We start from the raw sequence: 22638 nt of genomic DNA, 5'->3' as shown, positions 1-22638 counted from the left end.
ATTTCATGTTCAACTGCTTTGTTCAGCTGAATAAGATTTACTCAAATTCTGATAATTCCCTTGGGCTTTGGCACTGAGACCATCCCCAAACATCAGCTTGTTGGTTCTGTCACAGATGAAATAACCCCTTGCTTGAACATAAAGTCAATTTCCTTCTTTACTTTGGTAAGAGTGGATGAGGAATTTTTCTGGGTGTAGACAGGCACACTGGCTTCCTTTCAGAACGTAGAGTGATGTGGTACACTGTCTTCAGCTTTCCTAGCACAGTGAATAGCTGTGGAAATTCAGCTCTGTAATTTTTAGGCTTATCTTCTCAGCTTTCCAGTTCCTCTATTCTGCAAATCACATGTAAATTGGTAAAGGCTTTCCTGCTCAAGGGTAAGCAACTCTGGGTCTGAATCACATACAATGCTTCTGTGATTTATTTCTCTTGATATTGGAGAGATGCCTTCAGTTCTCCTATGGCCTTGAGTTCTATCCCTCCTGGCCCGTTTGGTTTTTTGCTTGATGGCTAAAGGGAACTTCTTTCCAGCCACTGTCCAGTATCAGAAAGAAGTGAAACTGCTGCACTTGTGTCTAACGTAAAGTGGGTCTTGTTTTCCTCGACAAGGATATCAGCACTCCAGTAGCTTCTGCTCGGTTCCTGAATCTGTACAAGGAAAGGCACCTCAATATCATGGGTATCATCTACTTCATGGATCTTGCCACCTTTCAAAGGCCCTTTCAAATAACCCCTTGCTTGAACCCCTTGTGTGCATTCTGTATAGGCTTCTTGCTATAGCACACAACCTGGAAGTGGCCCATCTTTCCACATAAATGGCATTTGGCCTCTTTAGCAGGGCAGTTTTCACCTCTGTGTTTTTCCCTGCCACATGGATTACAGTTAGCTTGGCCTATTGATGGACACTTTTCCTGTCATCTCTGCCATTTTACAACAGCTGTTCCATTTTTTATTTTTGACATAGTCTACTGAGTCTCCATAACTATTCTTTCATGAGTTGCCATATTCTTGGTATTGTTCAACTTATGCAGAATATTTAATGAGTCTCCAAAAGGTATATAAAACATGTTTTATTAGACCACATCTTACTGCTCTATCTGCATCTCCCACGAGGCTGCCCAAGAGAGCTCAAATCATGTGATGTTACATCACTTCCTGAAATGATGTATACATTATTATGATTAGCATGTTAAACAGCTTGGATTAACCCATTACACTAGAGTTTACCATACTGTACTAAACAAAAATTGCTGGAAATACTCAGCAGGTCAGGCAGCACCTGTGGAGAGGGAGGCAAAATTAATGCATCAGGTCAATGGCTTTTCATCTGATGAATAGTTTTGAGCTCTGAAATTATTGCAATGTGCTGTGAGAGGATCCCAATTGTACATAATCTATTTCGAGAAGCACACAAATAGGCTTTTCACATTCCCTATGTTCATGTGAGGATCAAAGTAATCTTTTACGAGCAAGACTTTTCAACAGCAATGACTTTGTAAGGGTGAATGCAATTATAATTGATATTAATGTTATATAAAGCTTACTCAGTATTACACCCAAGATATTTAAGCAGGGCACCTTCTACCTGCAGTCTCAATGTTACTGCAAAGTTGGCATGACTTTTTAAAATAAGTTATGACGACTGCAAGAAGCCTTAAATTCAAAAGATGACAGTTCTCTTTGCCCTCCCTCTCCAGAAAACAGGTGCAAGGATTTCTCATCCAGTGTATGCTGAAATTTATATTATTAAAAAAACCTGTGATCATGAACACAGTAAAAATGTGCTGAGCTCCCACTAACACTTCAAACTATTAACCTAACATCATTGTGACTGCCATAAACCTCACTTAAATAAAAAAACACTTACTGGTTTGTACAGTTACAATACTGTTGAGAATTGTAGACACTTCACAAGTACATGGTGCTCTCGCAGATTTGTACGGTGCCAAAGGACACATTGATTAATGTCTGTCGATCAGATTTTTCCAAAAATAGCAACAGTTAATTCCACTAAAGAAAGAAAGCATCCAGAATAACCTCATCCTTTACGGACTTTGCACTCCTAATATTTTTTTTAAAATGGAATACTCAGTACTCACCTGGCTGGAGGCAGTCACAATAACCTTCCAACAAGTTCCACATCTATTCAATGTGCTTAATCAGTGCCCCACCAACATTAGTGCACTGTGGCCCAGATTTCAACCATCTCTGGGTGGTCAGAGGAAGCGCTACAGGACCCCTTGAAAGCCCCAAAGAAAGGACTGCGCAGGTATTACCTGGGAAGTTTCAACTTCCGATGGGCAATTTCCCCTGTGTTAGGAACCCTTTAAAAAAGCTCCAACTCTGAGTTGGAGACTTTGGAGGGTTCTGACTCAGTTACCCAGATAGCTAACCAGTAAATATTAGAACCAATACAACTGACCACCCCAAACCCCACTTATCCCCTCCTCTCCTCAGCTCCCCCCGACCCTCCGACTCCCCCCTAGACCTGACCCGACCTTATCAGCTACACACCCTGCCACCTACCCCACTGCCACATACCACACTACCACCTAACCCACCCTACTCCCCTGCCACCCTACCCACTTAGCTCACTCACACGCATTCACCTTCACACCGAGAAGCTATTTAAATGTCCCAAAGCATGTTAGTGAATGAGGCAGCTAGTGCCGTAAAAAAGGGGGTGTGGCTTTGCTTACCCCGACAATACTGCCCTATGAGCAAGGACTCCAAGAACAGGTACATTTCTGAAATACGGAGCTCCATCTTAGTGTAAAAAAATAGGAGCGGAGTGGCAACCCAACAGTGATTGACATTCCTTGGAAAATTCAGCCCGTGACCTACTATATACAGGATGTACTGCAGCAACTCACCAAGTCTACGTTAACAGACCCTCCCTGTCCCACAACCTCTACTGCCAGAAAGGAAGAGCCTCAATATCATGAGAACATCATTAGCTCCAGTTCCACACCAATTTACATAATGTCCTAACTTGGATGTATTCCTTCAGTATTGCTGGCTGAAAATCCAGTAATTCGCAAACATCATTGTGTCACCACACAAGAGAAGTCCAAGGAGGACACTCACTAACACCTTTTTAGGGTGCTTAAGGATGGGCAGTAAGTGCAATCTTATAAACATTGCCCACTTACCAAGAACAGGGTATTTTAAAAAAAGGATACTACTGACCATCCACAGACTCTCTTTGACCAATCTATCCTCTGTGACCACAAATGGACAGTAAGACAAGCTGAGAGACTTTTTTCTTAAATTAACTGGGACAAAGAAAGTTCACCAAAAACAAGATGTTAGACATTTATATATACAGACAAAACCTGTAAAATACTTATATTACCCTGAACAGACATGACAGGTAAATTCTAATGCAAGCCAGTGCATTTTTCTGTGAATGAACCTTGTTCTTAATCCCATATGTACAATCCCCACAAGGAAAGAAGCCAACACCAGCATCCATCTTAGACAAATCTTTTTCAACCACTGCACATGCATGTCTTCTCATTTACAAGCCTATGGTCATATTCCAGATTCTTCCCCTGTAGAAACAAATACAAAAATCAAGGCTTACACCGCAGTGCAGTGCTGAAGGAGCTCTGCAATGTGCTGTCTCAGAACCAATAAACTCCACGCTTCCAGCTCAGTTTCTCAAAGGGAACTATTTCTACAGCAGCAGTGTTACAGATACATTGGGAAAATGCAATCCGGGAGTTTCTTCTGGGTTTGGTTTTGGGGGAGGAGCATCTTGCTTTTAGAGCGGTGTGGCTGGGAATTTCTAAACTGGTGTTGAATGGGTCCAGTGCCCTTGGTTTGTTAGGGATAAAGGATCTGTGTTGCACACTTGCTTCAGGATGACCGAATTGGTACAGAGACAGAGTACATCAGTAGCTCGTTGCTAGAATAAACACATGGGGCTGAATTTTCCCCCCGTCGGGGGGAGTTGTGCGGGGACAGGCTGGAGCGAGTGCGAACCTGATCGGCATCCCCGATCAGGTGCGCAACATCATTTTACATGGGCGGGCCTTTGTGCGCTCCCTGTGCGGGCAGGGCTGGGGGAGAGGATTCACAGAGGTGCCTCAGGGAGATTGGTTTAAGTTCTGAAAAATTTAATAAAGGAAAAAAAAAATTTAAGGACATGTCCCCGCACATATAACTGTCACGTGAGCTGGGACATGTCCATTAATTTTTCCAAAAATTTTTATCTAACAAATAAACCCTTCATGAAACCTCATCCCGCCCATGGATGAGATTTCATGAAAAATGCGAAGGCCGCCTTCGCCTGCCCCCAACCTTAAGGTTGGATGGACAGCATTCTTAACTTTAACTTTTAACTTCTCTTTAATTACTTTCTTAATGGCCTTAATAGGCCTTTGACAGTTTGGCGGGCGTGCAGCTGATGAAACTGACAATCTAAATGACACACGGTGATGTCGGGACACCCATCCGATGTCACCGCGCGTCATCTTATGTGATGGCGAGCGAGCCCCGCCCCCCACTCGCTGACCGGAAAATTTTATCCATGCTGTTTATTTACAAGAGGAACTCAGCAGCTATACTTGCGCGCTCACAACTTGAAGCTCTGTCTTCACTCTTCAGACACTAACTCAAGGCTTCTCCACAGAGGTAGCCCGGCTACTCTGCTATTGGGTAACAAGATCATGTAATCTTACATTACAATATTTGTCTTAAAGGCATATTACACATCAGATTACTACATCCCTCCCCCTTTACTTAAAAATCCAGCTACAACTTTTTTTTCAATATATGAAGTTATTTGCACAGATCAATAATTTACAAAGCCAATGTTTATGGGGGTTTCCTTATGCATGTGGAACATCTCAGCTCCACAGCTTCTGAAGTTTGATTTGGAACCTCCTTTACTGTAGTCATCTGAGCATCTGGTTCTTCTGTGGGTACCAGTAAATCTATTTATTTGACACTTTCAGGTATAGACGGCTCTTTAAACACATTTGTACTCGATTGAATTTTTTCAACAGGTGATGTTGATTCAGTCTCGAACTCTGGTGGAACCATTTCTGGTCATTTTGTTTCTTCTCTTTTATATGATCCACATGTCTCCTTATTATTCGATTTTAGACTTTCATGTGGTAGGAGAGAAGTCTTGTTACTGCACCTATTTCACCAAACAACCATGTTGGTCCTTCTCTAAAATTTTTCACAAATACTTTCTGTCCTACATTAAATGTCCTGTCACCACTGTGACAGTCATGTCCAATTTCCTGACTTTCCTGCCTCCCTTCCACCTTCCCCCCCCTCCCAAGTTTGACATAATTAAGCTCAGTTGCAATCTGAGACAGCGCTTCATCAACAATTCCGCAGGTATGACACGTATTGTTGTATGAGGAGTGGTTCTGTAATGGAAAAGAAAATGTGCTAATTTAGTCCCTATAGAATCTCCAAATAATTTCTTCACCCCAGATTTGAACGTCTGAACTGCTCTCTCAGCCAGTCCATTTGAGGAAGGGTGGTATGAAGATGTTTTGACATGAACAATACTATTGAGGCTTATAAATCATTTAAATTTAAATTGAATACTGTTCCATTGTCTGATACTAGCACTTCAAGTAATCCATCGATTGCGAAACTTTGTCGTAACTTGTCCATTGTAGCAGAAGAGGTGGGCGACCTCACTTCGTATTATTCCATCCATTTTGAATGAGTGTCTACAACAAATAGAAACATTGTTCCCATAAAAGGTCCCATGTAGTCGATGTGTACTCATACCCATGGCCTTCCTGGCCACTCCCAGAGGCGTAATGGAGCCTTTGCAGGCAATTTGTGTACTTGTTGACACTGCATACAACTTCTCATTAAATTTTCTACTTCTCCATCCATTCCTGGCCACCACATATAGTTGCGTACAATTGCCTTCATTTTGGAAATTCAGGGATGTACACTGTGAAGCTCAGATAACAATGGCTTTTGTCCTTGTGGAGGGACAATCACTCGAGTTCTCCACAATAATATAGCTTCTTGGCTGGTTATCTCATCTTCTCTGGAAATACGGTTTCATTTTAGCAGATTCTTGTTTTTGTGACCAAGCATGAAGAACTTGATTTCTCACTTTGCATAAGACTTGTCTCGGTTTGTCGAATCTTTAATTTGTTTAGCACATAGCAGTGATGAGTCCAGGAAGTTCAAAAACAAGTCGAATTCTTGAGGAATTGGAACATCCTCATCTTTTACTTGCAAGGGTAAATGACTGAGTGCATCTGCATTTGCAATTTGACTTCTGGGTCTATGAATAAAAGTATACTCATACGCTGCCAAGATCAACGCCCATCTTTGTTCTCTAGTAGAGGCTATAAGAGGTATAGCCTTGTCTTCACCAAATAATCCTAATAATGGCTTGTAGTCCGTTATGATAGTAAAGTGACGACCCTGTGCACATTGATGAAACTTCTTAACACCGAAAATGATCGCCAGGCCTTTTTTCAATTTGTGAGTACTTTTTCTCTGCAGTACTGAGAGTTCTCGATACATATCCTATAGGTTGTTCTGTTCTATCATCCATTCGATGGGAAAGCACTGCTTCCACTCCATAGGGTGATGCATCACACATTAATATTGACTCTTTTTTTTGGGGTCAAAATGTTCTGGAAGTGTGGATGATTGTAACAACTGTTTCACTTTTGTGAAAGCTTCTTCTTATGGTGTTTGCCATGACCATTTTTGGTTTTTGTTGAGCAAGTAATACTGTGGTGCCAGTTCTGTCGACAAATTAGGCAAGAGGTGTCCATAGTAATTAATCATCCCCAAGAATGTTTTCAGTTCAGATGTATTCTTTGGCTCTGGGGCTTCTTTAATGGCTTTCAATTTTTCTTCAACTGGGTCTAGGCCTTGTGAATCTACCTTGTGACTTGGGTAAGTTACCTCTTTTGCCCAGAATGGGCACTTATCCTTTATCAATCTCACTCCAACCTGCGAAAAACGTTTTAAAACTTCTTCCAAGCTCATCAAATGTTCCTTTTTAGTGAGTCCAGTCTGAGAACATCGTCCAAATTAACTACAACGTGGGGTAGTCCCTGTAGTAAACTTTCCATGGCTCTTTGGAATATGGTGCAAGCTGAAGATAAGCCAAATGGTAAACGGGTGTATTGTACAATCCTTTGTGTGTATTTAAGGTGACAAACTTCTGGGATGCCTTCTCTAGTTCCAATTGTTGGTTGGCATGACTCATATATAACTTCGTGTAGGCCTTTCCACCTGCCAGTTTAGCATATAAATCTTCAATTTTAGGTATGAGGTGCCTATTCAATTTTGCCACATTATTGACTGTTAATTTGTAGTCCCCACAGATTCAAATGCTTCGGTCAGGTTTGAGAGCAGGTACAATTGGAGCGGCCCGCTCTGAAAATTGTACTGGTTGTATCACTCCCAGTTTTCCTCATCTGTCTCATCAGAATCTATTACTTCAGGGTTTTCAATGCTGTTTATCTCATTGGGTTTTTGCTTTTGCCTGAAAGTCTGCCAGATTCTATCTTTACAATGTCCCATAAGGTGTCCATATCGATGGCAGAAGAAACATTTGATCTTTTTAAACTGTGATTCATTCCAAAGTTGTCTGCTTCCACCTTGTTACTATTATGCCATGTTTTGCTGCTAAGTTATCCCTTTTAATTTGTCTGCTAGCGGTGGCTGCTTCCCGCTTTTGAGCAAAGCTCTGCATTTTCGAGTTCTTTTTGGTTGAGGCTCCCCGCCCAACATAGAGGATGGTGCCATTTGGTGCTCCTCATATGGCTTCTGAGTCTTGCACTGCACCTCCCATTGCCAGAGTGATTTCCAATGCCTTCTGAAAATCTAAATTTGTTTCAGCCAATAATCTCTTCTGAATCGCATTTTCATTTATAGCGCACACCAAACGATCTCTAAGCATATTTATTGATAGATGTACCAAACTTGCAATATTCAGGTAATTGCTTCAGACTTGCCACATAACAAGCAACTGTCTGCCCTGCAGCTCTAATTCTTGAGTTAAATTTAAACCGTAGCATCATCACCGATGGCCTGGTCTGTTAATGATTCTTTGCGAGGTTTACTGAGCCATCAAAACATTTCGCGTCTGGGGCACTGGGCGCCAGCAGATTTCAAATTAATCTGTATGCCCTACTCCCACATGTAGACAAAAGGATCGCATGCCTCTTGTCCTCCCCCACAATGCCCTTTGCCTGGAAGAACACGAGGTGTTCAACATAGCGAGTCCATGGTTGGATCGAAAGGTTCAACTCTTCAAAATTGCAGCATGTCTAAGGGGGATTACTTTGACGATCAAGAAGGAAATTTTTCTTTTCTTACAACTACCATGTGAGGTTCTTCTGATTTCCTTCGCTCTTTCTCGCTTTTCATCTCATTTTTATTGTGGCTTTTCTTGCTTTTACTCTCATCACCAGTTTGTTGGGTCCAGTGCCTTTGGTTTGTAGGGGCTAAAGGATCCGGGTTGCACACTTGTTTCAGGGTGACCGAGTTGGTACAGAGACAGGGAACATCAATAGATCGTTGTTAGAATAAACACATGCTGTTTCTTTACAAAAGGAACTCAGCAGCTACACTTGTGTGCTCACAACTCAAAACTCTGTCTTCACTTTTCAGACATTAACTCAAGACTCTCCCACAGAGGTAGCCTGCGCTATCCTACTAATGGGTAACAAGATCATTGATTTTACATTACAATATTTGTCTTAAAGGTGTATTATACATCAGATTACTACAACTGGGCACCAAAATGACTGATCTTAACAGGTGGAAAGGAAATCGGGCAAGTGTATAATGGTTGGCTGATCCATTAACACCTGCTCCCTGAAAGCTGATATCAGCCCTCAGACATCACACCACTGGCAGTAATTGCAGATAAGTGGTTAATGTGTTTGGATGACATTCCTCTGTCCATTATTTTGAAGGAGGAGTTCCACAATTTGAAATAGTAGCAAGTCATTAGAATTTGTTAAACATAGTGCTTGTCCACTAATATCGCTGATGCTAATTCCTGCACTCAAAACCTAGCCCCACTGCCATGTCTTCCAATCTTAGACTTAGATTGTTAACTTTCTGTGGATTCTTGGAGCAAATTTGTATCTTTTTTCTTTAAATTACTGTTGATGCGTGGGCTGCCCTCTAGTGGATACCGTCAAATATAAGGACTTGATCATTGATTTTGTACATTTTTGCATGAATACTCCTCAGTAGATTTTCCTCAAGGAGAAAATTCAGTATAACTGACTCCTACACATGCCCTAATACTAGTGAAGCACCTTCATTAGTCAGTGTTAAAGCAGTTATTTGTATTTTTTTCAATCCTTGTTAATAAAAGATGTCTGTATGCTTGAAATAGTGTGGACTCTTGAAGGAGCCCAAGAGCAGAATTGTTTAATTTTTTTTAAATAATACCATTAAGATATTTGAAGAAGTTTATACTGAAATAAGATGGTCCCTAGTAGCCAGCTAATGAAGGGCATTTCCATTCCCTTCCAATAGCAAATCAAGTCTAAGAAGCCAAGGTGGGGAGCAAAGGCTCATAGTTGCAAATAATAAAAGAAAGGATGCAGTAAATCAAGAAGTGATGATTAGGTGATGTCAGGTTGAAGTTGGAAGGAAAATTTGTGTAGAGTAAAGGGTTAACTCTAATGCTAGCTACTGAGCATGTGCGCAAGGAGCTCTGGCATAGTGGTATCACTCACTGACAGAAGATGAGTGAGAAGCACCTTAAAGAGTCGCTGTAGCTATGTCCTGATGTTCTCTAACCTTGTAAATAGTTAGTGATGTAAATAAAGGTATTTTGGGTGAAAGACCATTTACTCTAGAAGAGACCTTACTGGAGGCAGGAACCAAGGAATCCCGAGACAAACCGACAATAACAGAGATTGAGGAAAGGGTATTGCCCATCTTTGAGATTCTGGGGAAAATAAAAGGATATAGCGAAGGAGAATGTCTGATGAGCCTTGGCTTCAATACCTCGGGAAGGAGGAAGAGTGTACAAGATGTCATTTTTCAGCTTAGAAGCTTATAAGATGACAAAGTTCACAGGAATACTTGCCTTGGTTGTATCAAATAAAATGGAGAGAGAAGACTTTTGATAGAGAATTTGGAAGTTCGTATTTTTCATTTATCTTTTAAAAATGTGAGAGAGGTGTTCTAAGTGTCTCTCAAGTTGTATAAGCTGTATCAAAGGATTTGGGCTTTTTAGAAATATATAAGTTGTTGAGGAAAAAGAAAAGGTCTGATAGTCTTGAAGACAGCTTCAGTAACATTATAATATCAGATGGATCTATTGAGGTCAAAGGAGGCAATAGATACTGAGGAACACTTGAATTAATATGAAAGGAGTCAGAGCATGAGTCAGATTTAGCAATTTGAGAGTTAGCAAGGAAATTGTGATATATCTTTGTTGTGAGGTCAGAGAATGGTAAGTTGTTTGGGTGTACACAGTGCCAAATCCTGTTAAAGGCTGCTATAGACGGGTCAACAAGATGTTCCAGCGATGAGTAACATAGGAAACAATAGCCCAGATCTTCCAGTCCCCAGATCATCGGAGACCGGACATATGACCCAAGATGTCCCAATGCACTGACTCCATGGGAATTGCCTGGGAAGCTTGAACTTCTGATAGGAAATTACCCTGCTCCTCAGGACATTCCAAAGAAGTCTCCAATTCTGAGTTAGAGTCAGAGACTTCAGACGGTTCCAATTTACTTACCTGGATAGTTATCAAGGAAATGTTAGTCAGAAAAATCCCAGACTAACTCCTGGGTAGCTATACAACTAATCCCCAATCACTTACACTGATTGCCCTCCTGACATCCCCTGACACCCCTCACCACTCCCCCTGATCCGACCTGACTAGACCTCACCGTCCAACCTGATCAGATTACCCCACTCGCCTACAAACCCACTCACCCACTTAAACACTCATGCACCTCACCCACCTGCCACCCTACCCACTTACCCACTTACTTCACCCACCCTACTCATTTACCCACTCACGTGTTCATTCACCCATTCACTAACACATTCATGCACTGACACACAGAAGCTTGGGGATCTTTAAACACTTACCAGTTTATTTTAGCTAGTGCTGTAAAAAGGGGCTGTGCTTCTTCACTGAGTCTCTTCACTGCTCTCTATGAGGTTTCCAGTGCTGAGGGAATTCTTCTGTATCATGGGTCAGAATTTTAGCCAGAAAAATCGTATCCAAGTAAGTGAGTAGTTTCTGTCTGATCAATGTTGGAGAAAAGAAGTTCCAATGCTAATCAGGAGATTTGAGCCAACGTCATTGATGCTCCAGTTATTTTAAATTTGTACTGCTGATCACTGACAAGACCAGAACCTCACAACTGATCAATAATCTCAGAGCTAAAATCAACTTCCAAATATTTAGAAAGTGTAACTATTAGAAAGAAAGAATGGGAGTGTGAATGGAAGAGGGATTAGCACTCTTTTATTTTACAGCATTTTATGCAGCACTTTCTTGGAAATCCGCATGTATAATATCTACCCAGGTTACCATGATCAATCAGCTTTACAACATCTTCAAAAAATGCAACAAGTTGGTGAGACAGGGCCTCCGTTTCTTAAAGCTCTGCTGGGGTTCCCTAATAACCACTGCACTTGCCAAGAAACCTTACAGCACATCTTTAATAATTCTTCTTGGAACTTTCTTAGAACTGATGTGGAACTAACTGGCCTATCATTTACAGTTTGTGACTTACTCCCTTTTTAAATGAAGGCACCACAAGGGTCAATGTCCAGCTCATGGGAACATTCCCAGACTTCAACAAACTAGCTAATTCGTGAGCAAACAGCTGGTATATAATACAGCCCACATTTCCCTCTGGTGAGTATCATCCAGCTCAGTAGGTGATAACCATTCAGCATCTTCTCCACATCTTGGGAATTTGCAGAGCCTTTCAAAGCCCTTTTGCAGTCTTTGATCTCTCCCTGCTTTCTAACCAAGCTTAAAAAAGACCTTGCTATTACCGTCACACCAATCCCCATTGATCTTTTGTGTGACATTATAGAAAATGTTGTTATCCTCAACTGACCTGTAGCTGGCCCTGTTCTCTGCAGTATTTTTGCTTAAATCTAATAAAAGCGACTTCTGTTTAGTTTAATTTAAAAGCAATTTTGGGTTTTATTATACATGCTATAGGACAGATGTAAGTTCAAAAGTATGTCTTTTGAGGAGTAATACCTCAGGACCTGAGATCTTGGTGTTAAGGGAGTACAGGATCAAATAGTTCTGGAAGGAATAAACCCTGATGCCGGTCACAGTGGTTGAAGAACTTGATAGAATGGAAAAAGACATTTTTACCAAAATCATTGAGATTAAAGTTAAGGCAGACAAGTGAATTTTCTTTTCAAGACTTTCAGCAATTCTATCAAGTCTAAACACAAAACAGTGAATAACCATGAGCTGAGATGCTGAAAGTAAAATAACCTGCAAATAAATTAAAATTGACTTTATTGATTCAGACAGTTTCAGTTAAAAGTTGGGCTGATCTAATCCACAGTCGCACGACCAGACTCTCAGTTCATTTATTGATGTTTTAATACAATATGGTATGCATTATATCTGACCAGTGAAAGACAAGTAATTCTTTCAAATTGTGATGACAAAATGTTTCTTTTACTGGACCATATGGACAGAATTATAAACTGTGATCAATTCAGACTGCTTCAGATGTGATATAGTCTAACTGACAGCCTTTACTGCCAGCTCAGTGAACTGTAAATCTAACAATAAGCTTTTGCCATTTGCTTTTAGGTAGACTTCTATACATCGTATCTACTTTCTTTTCCTTTGGGCCCCAATCAGCAGGTAAGCATTGAACAATTTAAATCCCGCTCATCAGATAGCTCTTGGGCCTGTTAATTGTCCTCCATGAGTGGCTGACAGTTTCGCCAGATAGATTTATTTTTCAACATGCCACATATCGATGAGGTTGCTTTCTTTAAGTGTGAGATCAAGCACCACTAATACAGCATTGCATGGCTGCAAATTCTGAATAAAATCTCTGAATGGGAATTGAGGAAAAAAGTCCAAATTGAGTGGCTTCATTTTAAGCCCTTTTTTCCCTTTCCTTCGTGCTATACCAGTCTCGCTTTCTGTGATGTAAAGAGACACCGCCTTTGTGAAAATATATTGATGCTTGGCCCCAATGGTTTAGTAAATAAATGGACTGCTTGGATCAAAACTTAGGCCGGAATTTTCCAGCCCCTCACGTCAGTGGGTTTCCCTGCGGAGGGGCCGGTGAGCCGTTGAAATTTCTTTACACATCGGCGGGACCGGAAGACCCCGCTGAAGTGAGGGGCTGGAAAATTCCAGCCTTAGTCTCAGACACACACACACACGCACTCACGCACAAAGCAGAACATCCTAGGCTTGTTCGCTGCCCTGTGCTGAGTTAGTTGATCTCAACTGGAGATGGCAACAGCAGGGCTGCCACACCTCATCCCAGCAACCCAAGCTCAAGCAAGAGAAAAGACAGGCAAGCTGCAATGTTCATTGGCTATTGGAAAATGTGCAATTGTGGACATTGTATGAGGGTAAAATCAGCCTGACGTTTACAATGTGCATCATGGTTGTTTCCTTCCGCTCCTCGGTATCAAGGCTCGCCCATGAAGAATTGGCAACTAGATGAGTATGGGATGGCTGCTGGTGCCTTGCCTCAGATTGGTAGTGTTCTTGCATCTAGGTTAGAAGATTGTTCATTCAAGACCTATTCCAGAGTCATGGGTACAAATTGTAGGCTGGCACTCCAGTGGAATATTGAGCGAATGGTCTCTCAGGTGGACATAAAAGATCCCACTATTCAAAGAGCAGGGGAGTTCTCTGTGCTCTGACCAACATTTATCCCTCCACTTATGCCTTAAAAAATACAGATGATCTGGTCATTTATTTTATAGCTGTTTTGGGAAGCTGTGCACAAATTGGCTGTTGCATTTGCAACATTACAATAGTGACTATGGTTCAAACGTAGTACATTGTCTGTAAAGCCCTTTGGGATATCTTAAAGCTGCGATAAGCGCTTATAAATACAAGTTTTTCTTTCCTTTAGCCCATTCAAGAGAAGTGAGAGAAAAGGGACAACATTGGGAGGAGAAAACAGGAGAAGAAAACTTACCTGTGGGGAAAGAATTGGGAAAGGCTGCGGAGTACACATCGAAACTCATTGTTGTGTTGCAAAAACACTATGGCCCTGAGATTACACCTCGGGTTGCTGACACATGAACACTGAGCTCATTCGTCTAAAATTCCTCCATCTATTTTCAATAGATCAACATCTCAGACAAAATGATGGAGAGAGGAATTCCAGATCAGTGCGGCAAAAATGTGCACCCTAGTAACTCCACAGCATAATTTCAGTGTCTGTAGGCAACACTTGCATCTGAGGCCATCGCAACAGTAATGGTCAGCCAGCAGTCAAGTCAGTACATGCTCAGGAAGATGTATTGTCAGGATGAAAAACACACTGTGGCATATGTTTATAGTTTAGTTTGAGTAGAATTTAAGAACTTGGCAGTTGGAAGCTTTTATGATGCATAATTATCAGATATTGACAAGGTGGCCTGAGGACATATGATTTCATTTGTTTAAAGTGTTTCCATTTGATTTCAGTTACCCTTTTGGATCCAGTTGACCCGAATCTGGTTTTTATTTCACTGGTAAATGGTTCCTATTATTTAGGTGACTGTTAAAATGGCAGACAGTCTGCTTCCTGACAACTGATATAAGCATGTGCTACCATAGAAACAGACAGTACCACAAATAGCCTTGCAACTCTGCCCCACACAATCCTAACGATGCGCGCAATTGCCAAGGCTGTGATGCAGTTGATTTATTGGGCTCCTCATTTAAAATGAAATAAAATGCAAGATGTTTAGAAAAAGGTCCACTCCCCAAGCATTTAATTCCATGTTATATATTTTATCCTTTTCAGTTGTGGCACTTACAGGAAGGAACTCCAGCCACGTCACTAAACACGATAAAAGAATTAGTTGGCAATCAGATTATTGTATTTAGTAACAAGTTGTCAAGTTCAGAGACTAAACTTGCTCTGTCAGATGAAATTGTCCAGTAACAGACATTTAAGAAATATATTTTTAAAATATATATATTTTCTAAAAACACGGTTGTATTTTGTTCCTACATTAATTGCATGTGGGGATTAGAATCGGCATGTATGGGAGTTCAGAGGTGATTCTCAGCAGTTTAATATTGTTTGATGCAAGCACAGATCCCTGCATTACAAAGTTACAAGGTTATTACAAAGTATTTATGGCACAGAAACAGGCCATTCAGCCTGACAGGTCGATCCATGGCTGTATTTGTACCCCACTTGAACCTCCTCCCACCCCTCTTCATCTAACATCATCAAAGTAGCCTTCTAAGTAACAATATATAAAGATTAGTTTTGAATAAGATAACTGCTTTGCTATACCATTAGTTTCCAATTACAAATAAGGGAGTCTGAACAATATCACACATGTTTGATTTTAAGGGTTTTTGTAGTTGGCGTATGGAGTATCTATAACTTGACCTTTATCTTGGATTCACTTTGTGCAGATTTAATAACTTGGCTTCCATTTTCACAAATGCTCTTCCTTTTTTCTCCTGAAAGCACTATCCTCTGCAACGGTAGAGTTATATGAGGGCCAGCAACCCTCGGCTACCTCATCAGAGTGGACACTTGTCATGTGTCATTCTAGAGAAAGGAGCCTATTCAGCTGCAATGTGCCTCATAGTCAAGCTCAGTCCTGCTGTCAGCTGACATAAACACATGCATATTATCCAACTGGACAGGTCACTGGTCACTGGAGCTGGAAACCTAAGCCTGTTTCTCCTTATCTGCATCCATTAGAACTGAGGCCAGTTGTAGCCGCTCCAGCTGAGATTGTCTACCCCCTAGCAAACCAGAAATGAAACCAGGGACCTGCCTGCTCTCCAAGTGGCTTGTGTTATGGATAGGGATGAGAGAGAACTGAAACTCCCATTCCTTTCCTTTCCTGTCCATACTCAGTGTGTTTGTGAAAAGAAAGATGTGTGGCTTTCTCAATCCCCTGAGAGTATAGCTAACTTGAGGAACCAGCAGCATGCTTTTTGTGGGTTTAAATAAAGAAGATTATTTATTTGCATATTTACCCCGAAGGTCTAATGCCACATCATTCACTTGGCGCGCACGCACGCATGCTTGCTACCTCGCTCGCTCATTCACTCAAGTCAAGAAAAAATGCAGTTAAAGAGAATAGTGCACTTTTACAAGTCATAAACAAAAGGAGAGTTCATAATTCACATGTTTGTTCATCTTAGGAAAAGCAATTGTTGCAGGCCCAGTGAAGAATGTGTTTCACTCCGAAGGGTAGTCAAGGTGGGTTCAATAGCCAGCGTTATATAACAGAATTGTTGCAGGATTCCCTTGAAGGTCACAAAGCTAGTTACTTGTAGTCTCCTTAACAGATGGTCAAGTTTCTATACAGGTGGACTTGAGAAGGAACAGGTTTGGAGGATTTTCCCTTGACGGGTGAGCTCAGCAGGGGCGGGAGGGACATTTGGGAAGCCAACTGCCGCCCACGATCAGGGCTGCACCGCGATTTCACATTGGCGGGCAAATTAAGGCCCGCCCAGCTTGAATGATGAGTGACAGCGCTCAGCGCTGCCTGTGCTGGGAGGGGGAGGAGGTTGAGCGTGAACTTTGCGCATACGTGTGGGTGCACACTTGAAAATCCCCTTGAGGCACAGAGCTGCCTCAGGGATATGAACATGTTTCAAAATAAAAAGTAAAGCTTTCTAAAATGTTATGAAACATGTCCCCTGTCACATGAGCAGGGACATGTTATTAATTAAATTTTTTAATTTTTACTTTATTTTTATTTGCTGTTGGAAGCCTCATCCCGCCCGTGGATGAAGTTTCCAAAAAAATGCAAAGGCCACTTGGCCTTTTCGCCTGCCCGTCAACCGTAAGGTTGGACGGGAGGTGAAAAATTTATTTTACTTATCTTTCTAATGGCTTTAATAGGCTTTTTAATTGTCGGCAGGTGTGCTGCCGACTCCAGCACGCCACACTGACTGAAATATCGTACAAGTGCGCGATGATGTTGGGACGCTCGCCCGGCATCATCACGCGCCATTTTACACTCGGTCAGGTCAGGCGCGCGCCCACCCGACGAGCCGAAAATTCAGTCTGTTAAGATGCTGCAGTCTCAAGGTTTTATGGCTTAGATGTTGTTGCCTTTGCTGCTGCTGCTTACTGTTGTATGCAGGCAGCACTTTTTGAACGAAAGGGACAGCCCAAAACATGGCCGCCTCACCATGTGATTGCTTACAGCTCCCTCCTGAATATTGGGTTGGCCTTACTTTGAATAGCCACAACCTGGGCTATTGTTTTTAGCCATCCATCCTGAGGGCTTGAGAGCATTACTGCCTTTGTTTCTGAAAAGACCCACTCAAGTCAGAAATGTAGTTCTGGATGGTCTTAGGATATGGGTGTTGACACTTCTTAGTCTGAAATGGGCCCCATTGTCTTTTCAAGACAATGTGGTAATTTAAATCCACGAATCATGTCAGGTGACCCTTGGCAGCCTCTTTAGCAGCCTTTTAATGTCCATTTTTAAAAGAAGAGACAGTTCCAGAAAATTATTTCCTGAATGCAGTACATGTTTAAAGTTATTAATATAACTTGCCTTTACTGGGCATGGCACTTGGTGTGCCACTGAGCAATACTACAGTCAAATTTATGGTCAAACTATATTCTGCACAATTACTTTGCACAAAACCTAGATGGTCTGAACCCACTGTCTGCAATTTGCCTCTAGATGCAACCTCGAGCGATCAGTGGGCACCCCCTCCTCATTATTTTTGCAATCCATAATGTTCTTGAACGATGTAGATACAATTCAACAACAATAACTTGCAGTAGCATAGTAATGCCTTTAACAGAGTACAGCGGCCCAAGGCCCTTCATGGGAATGTCTGTGAGTGTATGTATGTGTGTGGAGTGATTGAAGATACAGCCTTTTCCTACTGCCTATCAGGGGTCACGTGATTGTTCTTGTAGACTCTGACGAATGAAGGACCTAAGCATCTGGGCCGAGACTGGTTACAAAATATTAAGCTCAACTAGTCCGAAGTAATTCACTTGAGAACAGGAAGGGTTCCTGAGCTGCTAAGGAAATACGACAGTGTATTTCGTGATGAGTTAGGAAAGCTAAAAGGCTTGCAAGCAAAAATTACGTAGATTCTTGGGTGACATCTGTTTCTTTAAGGCCAGACCTGTGCCTTATGCAATGAAGGAGAAGGTGGATGTAGAACTGTGCCAGTTAGAAATGCTGGGCATCACCCAGCCAGTCCAGTTCTCAAATGGGCAGCACCCATAGTCCCTGTGGTGAAACCTGATCAAACTATACGCAATTGTGGGGACTATAAATTGACCGTGAACAAGGCAGCTAAATTAGATAAATATCCTATCCTAAAGATAGACGACTTGTACGCAAAGCTTGCTGGAGGCAAATCCTATGCCAAACTGGACATGAGCCATGCATACCAATAGCTAGAGCTGGATAACACGTCTAGTGGGTATGTAACCATCAACACACACGAGGGTCTGTATCAATATACTCACATAACCTTTGGAGCATCGTCTGCATGTGTTATCTTCAAAAGGACAATGGAGAGTCTTTTGCAAGGACTTCCCCGAGTATTAGTATGCCTAGATGATGTCCTGATCACAGGGTCAACTGAAGCCAAGCATTTGGCTAACCTGGAAGAGGTGTTAAGAAGATTCTTGGAAGCCGCTGTACGATTAAAGAAAGTGAAATGTAAATTCCAAGCACCAGAAGTTATTTATCTGGATCACTGGGTGGATGCCATGGGGTTGCATCCAGTAGAGGAGAAAGTTAGGACAATCAAAGAGACTCTGTCCAGTGTAACTGAACCCAAGTCTTTTTTGGGCATGATCAATTATTATAGCTGCTTTTTGCTGAACTTGTCAACTGTATTGACACCATTACACTTGTTATTAAAAAAATAATCATTGTTGGTCTTGGATTCGCAAAAAGAAGAAGCCTTTGTGAAAGTTAAGGAGCTATTACAGTCATCATGTTTACGGGTACATTATGACCCATCAACAGAATTAATATTAGCCTGTGATGCGTCTCCTTATGTTGTGGGAGCTGTGTTATCATACAGGATGGAAGATAGGTCAGAAAGGCCAATCGGCTATGTCTCCAGAACTCTCTCTGCAGATGAGAAGGTTTATTCCCATCTAGAAAAGGAAGGTTTATCAGTGATATTCGGAGTGAAGAAATTCCACCAGTGCTTGCATGGACGACATTTCACCATTGTGTTGGACCATAAACCATAAATGGGTTTATTCAGTGAGGATAAAGCCATTCCGCCAATAGCATCAGCAAGAATTCAACGTTGGGCTTTGCTATTCTCTGCGTACGAATATACTTCAATGCACCATCCTGACTTGCATATTGCAAAGGCGGACGCACTCAGTCATCTCCCGTTCCCCGTTAGCATTTTACAAGCTCCAGTGCCACAAGAAGCTGTGCTTGTACTGAATTTCTTGGACTCTTCGCCTGTGTGTGCAAAGCAAATTAGGAATTGGATGAACAGAGATCCAATTTTGTCGAAAGTCTGAGACCTTGTATTGCAAAGGTGGTCAAATTCATCAGTGTCAGAAGAGATGAGACCATGCCAAGCCCAAGAAATAGAGTTAAGTTGTCAAGATGGAATCTTGTTATGGGGATCAAGCATCGTCATCCCTTCACAAGGAAGAGAACCACTCTTGACAAAGCTTCACAGTGCGCATTCAGGCATATCGAAGATGAAAATGCTTGTGCGAAGCTATGTCTGGTGGCCAGGCATTGACAGTGATATTGGAAGCATGGTCAAGCACCGTCTCCAGTGTCAGCAACAACAGAAGTTGCCTGTTTCAGCTCCACTGCATCCTTGGGAGTGGCCTGATCAACCCTGGGTTAGACTACTTATTGTTTATGTAGGACCAGTTTTAGGCACCATGTATTTATTGATCGTAGATGCACATTCTAAGTGGATGGATGTTGTATGAAGTCATATCACTGACATCAAATGCAACTATTGAAAAGCTGCGACAATGTTTTAGTATATATGGCCTACAGAAATCATTGTTTTGGATAACATTACAGTCTTCACTAGTATAGAGTTTCAGAGATTCGTGAGTTTAATTATAATCAAACATATTAAAACAGCCCCATATCACCTCTCATAAAATGGGTTAGCTGAAAGAGCTGTGAAAACTTTCAGATCAGGAATGAAGAAGTTATCCAAAGGCACTCTAGAAACTCGACAATCCCAATTTCTTCTCAATTATTGTACCACGCCTCATTCAACTATGGGTTCATCACTGTCTGCATTATTGATGAAATGCCGCCTATGCACAAGGTTAAGTCTAGTGTTTCCAAACTTAGCGAGGAAGGAGGAGAAGAATCAGTGTAATCAAAAATTGAATCACGATATTCATAGCAAAACTCAAAGATTTGCTGTAGCAGATACAGTTTTCATGCGGAATTTTGGAAGCAAACCTTGTTGGGTTTCTGGTACAATTGTCTCTGAAACTGGTCCCTTGTCCTTCTAGGTGGAAGTGGAAGACCAAGTTGTTCGAAAACATGTGGATCATATTAGGAGTAGAGAGACATTCCTACAACCAGTAATTCTGCCCGTAATAAACGTCGAACCATTAATCCCTGAGGTGACAGATCTAGGTGACCTAGTATAGACGTATCCGATGCCTCTGTAGAATTGCCTAACCCTGAACTGCTACTTTCTAATGATGTACCTGATGCTGCAGTTCCTGATCATGTTGATCCAGTGGGAGAACCTCAAGTAGTAAAGCTGTGCCACTCTAACCGAATAAGGAAACCGCCTCAGAGACTTAATCTTTAATCACCTGACCTGTATATATGTAGATGCTGTAGATTAAAATGTTCTTTGTAAATAGGAAATATTAAAAAAAACTAAAGGGGGAGAAAATGTAGTAATTGAAGGTATAGACTTTTCCTACTGCCTATCAGGGGTCACGTGATGTGTGTGTGTGTATGTGTGTGTGTATTTATATATATATTATATATACGAATAGACAAAATTAAACTAGATACAGCCTTCTCTTCAGCTAATAAATGATATGCATACCTTGTTGCACATTCAGTGACAAAAGCTACCACTGTGTCAAAAAACTCCATTTACTACTGAGCAATGCTCAGAACTTGAAATGACTTTTTTTTGCCCATTATTATTCGTGCACATGAGCGTTGATTGATTTCTGTATAGCGAGCTGGATCGGCAACTCACTAAATTCATTCTTAGATTTTGGAAAACCTAAACCGCACCTGTATTTTAGATTCATGTTGAAAATCCAAATGCTTCTCATTACCCCACACTCTTGGGTGTTAAGGACACAGAAGAACTGACATGAAGTAGCTGTGTAAGGGGCCTTGTGGGAATATCTTTGCACTTTTTGCAAAAAGGAAAACACAGTGTATGTGTCAGTTTAGTAAACTGAGCATCTCAATAGTGCCGTGAGCCAGGAATTTGAAGGCTTAGATGGAGCACGTTTGATTTAGTATATTACGAATTGTAGTTGCTTAATATAAACCTATGGCAAAACCTCTAACAGCAGTCTTGGATACTGAGGGTGGTATTTAATGGAGACAACAGGAGTCTCACCTGCTGGCCGGGGAGCCGGTGAAAGCCTCATGTCACCTCTTTTCGGGAAAGCCCGCCAAATTAAATGCTGGCATTTAACTGGGCAGCAGCAGATGGATATCCTGCCTGCCAAGAGCTGCTCGCCAATCAGAGAACCGCAGATCTTCATTGCTCAGCAGCACCACACAGGTGGCAGTGGCTGCTACTGGTATGACAGCCATCCTGGACCCAGGATCACCGAGGGACACAAGCCACAGGTGAGTGATGGCGGGAGGGGGGCTTGTGGTGTGGGGGTCGTTGGGGAGAAGGGGTCAACAGCAAGGTCAGGGATGTGGCTATCAGCAGGCCCCCCCTTCTTGATGCCAGGTACCCCAATCAGTCACTGAGTGCCTCTGAACGACCTCCCACCCCCTCCCTCCAGTGAAAGTCCACAAGCAACTCCAACAGGGTTTACTTTTCAGGCTTCCTGCATGGCAAGTCCTCCAACCACAGGATGAGGCCGTTAAGTAGGGACTAATTGTGGCAGGGTGGGAAGGCCATCCACAGAGGTAAGTGGGGCAGAGGTGGGAAGATGCTGAGTACCTACCTGCCACCCTCCCACCCAATTAAATGCCCCGCCATCAAACTCACCACAAGGATGGGTATTAATTTGCACCCTGAGTGTTACTCTGACCATAGGCTGTGCTCATTCAGGGCTGCTCTTCTAATTTAAAAAAATTCTTCCTCCTTTCTTATCAATATCATTGCTTCCCCTCCTCTGTGGAAAGCTGAAATGGTATAATTCAATCAACTTCAGCTCGGTTCCCAGTAATGTTCATCGCAGCATGCTGGTTTAGTGTTGAACATTGTAATTATCAAGATTTATTAATAGCAGATTGAAAACAGTCTGTACCACAAGAAGCCATTCTGACTAGTTTTGTTC

The 22638-nt window shown here is 41.8% G+C and overlaps 1 long non-coding RNA gene across 1 annotated transcript in view; it reads left to right on the top strand.

Moving 5' to 3' along the window:
* LOC144685220 (uncharacterized) overlaps nt 1-12850 on the top strand; it is a 34517-nt gene extending 21667 nt beyond the window's left edge. The window contains exons 2-3 of the long non-coding RNA XR_013577674.1: nt 11757-11864; nt 12795-12850. This is a non-coding gene — a long non-coding RNA (uncharacterized LOC144685220). The remainder of the gene's footprint in view (nt 1-11756; nt 11865-12794) is intronic.
* The last annotated feature ends 9788 nt before the right edge of the window (nt 12851-22638 follow it).

The sequence above is a fragment of the Cetorhinus maximus genome, chromosome 10 (assembly GCF_964194155.1).
Source record: "Cetorhinus maximus chromosome 10, sCetMax3.hap1.1, whole genome shotgun sequence".
Taxonomy (NCBI): Eukaryota; Metazoa; Chordata; class Chondrichthyes; order Lamniformes; family Cetorhinidae; genus Cetorhinus; species Cetorhinus maximus.
The sequence above is the reverse complement of the archived record's forward strand: the minus strand, read 5'-3'. Positions and strand labels throughout refer to the sequence as shown.